We start from the raw sequence: 1,707 nt of genomic DNA, 5'->3' as shown, positions 1-1,707 counted from the left end.
TCATGCAGGCTCATTAGACTGTTTGTAGCTATTTACTTCGTTGCACACTAGAATAGAATAGAATAATTGATTATATGCTTAAACACTTTTATCAAAGCATTAACGCTAATCTAAATCTACATATAGTTATTTTTGCACCCATATAAATGAACGTCCGACTTCAACGCATTGGGTTCATCCAATGATTAAGTCCGGCTATTTCTATGAGTAAACATTTGCTATTATCAGCTATCGGTCTAACTGTCACAACTCAAAATCCAACTAGTCGTGATGGCACCTAACCCAACCCGCTAGGTAAGCCAATTAACCTCTATCTACTTCCTATGAAATTCAATAAGATAATTAAGTAAAAGAAAATATCTGAATCTTATACATTTTCCAAGGACTCGTAGCACAAATCATGAGCTTCTAAGATTAGAATTTACAAACCTGGTATGAAATAAATACATCATCTGTTCGAAATGTACATAAACAGATTTTTATAAATCTAAGGCTACCATGAACAAGAGGCAGCTATATCCGGAACGCATGTACGTCTTCAATTCTAACTCCCGTCGATCACAAAAACATCAGCATCCAACATCTGCACGCAAGGTACAAAAGTGTAGTATGAGTACAACCGACCTCATGTATTTAATAAGTAATAAACCTAGCCTTAGATTGAAAGTAGTGACGAGCTGGAACAAAGGTCAGAGTCTAACACCAATAGCCAACAACACTTCATAACAACATAATGAAAGTAATAGAAGAAGTAACTTAGAAAATAGGCATATTTTTCAAGTATATCAGTAAAAACTCAAATCTTTTACCGAAATCGTCAAAAATATGAGTAGTTTGAAAACTGTAATTTTTCCCAAAAGCTTTCAACATGCAAATATTTCATTTTCAAATGGCATGAGGAAAATACATCTCTATGCCTATATGTCAATATGTGTGAGAAGTCATGAATGACGTGATACCGTACACCATGAGGAAAATGCATCTCTATACCTGTATGTCATATGTGCATGTCAATGCAATATATCTCAAAGATGAACTCATGTACTCACACTCTGAGAGTACTCAATCTCACTGTCTCACACTTTCCACCCATCATGCTCAAACACTCGACATACTCAATTACTCAGTACTGTATATGGCCAATCCAGCCCAGGGAAGATCTATCACGAATATATACATAGCAACTGACAGTCAGTCACTCAGTACTGTATAAGGCCAATGCAGCCTAGGGAAGATCCATCCCCAAATATAAATACTTCGGACAATATCCATACCCGGAAAAGATCCATCTCTCAATATAAATCAACCGTGCTCACTAGGGGTGTGTGTAGACTCCGGAGGGGCTCCTTCAGCCCAAGCGCCATAATAAGCCAGATCCAGCCATAAATCAATATAACATGCTACGACGTGCAGTCCGATCCTATAATATCAGTCACACTCAGGTCCTCGGCGTCACTCAGTCATCAATCTCTCCAGTCTCTTGGGCTCACAATGCCATGAAACTAGCCCAAAATGATGATATGGTGTGTAAATAAATAGCAACAGAGACTGAGATATGATATGAAATAAATAAACATGACCGAGTATGAAATTACAATTTAAACAAGTAATTCAACAGTAAAATGACCTCAGTGGGTCCCAACAGAATAAGCATGTCTCCTAGATATGGTTTCTAACATGGATCACAGCTCAATGGCTCAAGTACGT

This window comes from Nicotiana tomentosiformis, chromosome 1 (assembly GCF_000390325.3).
Source record: "Nicotiana tomentosiformis chromosome 1, ASM39032v3, whole genome shotgun sequence".
NCBI classification, from domain to species: Eukaryota; Viridiplantae; Streptophyta; class Magnoliopsida; order Solanales; family Solanaceae; genus Nicotiana; species Nicotiana tomentosiformis.
This window is presented reverse-complemented; position numbering follows the sequence as displayed.